Source organism: Penaeus monodon, chromosome 34, assembly GCF_015228065.2.
Source record: "Penaeus monodon isolate SGIC_2016 chromosome 34, NSTDA_Pmon_1, whole genome shotgun sequence".
NCBI lineage: Eukaryota > Metazoa > Arthropoda > Malacostraca > Decapoda > Penaeidae > Penaeus > Penaeus monodon.
In genome coordinates, this window is record NC_051419.1 from 9,292,521 (window position 1) to 9,292,762 (window position 242).

The window sequence follows — 242 nt, forward strand, 5'->3', positions numbered from 1 at the left end:
TCCCGAAGAGACCAGCATTTCTCAAACTTTTAAATGTGCCATCGATGCCTATAACAGAATTTAAACGTCGTATTGCGAACTGTCAGTAAAAATCAGTAAGAACTCTTACTCCGTATAAAGGTATGTATGAGACTATTTATATTAAGTGTAAATGAGTAGAATAGAAAGGAGTGTGTATCCTTTTCGTTCAGCGATAACATTTTTTCCTGTAAATCGTCTAGATAATTCAAGTTTCCAAAGAT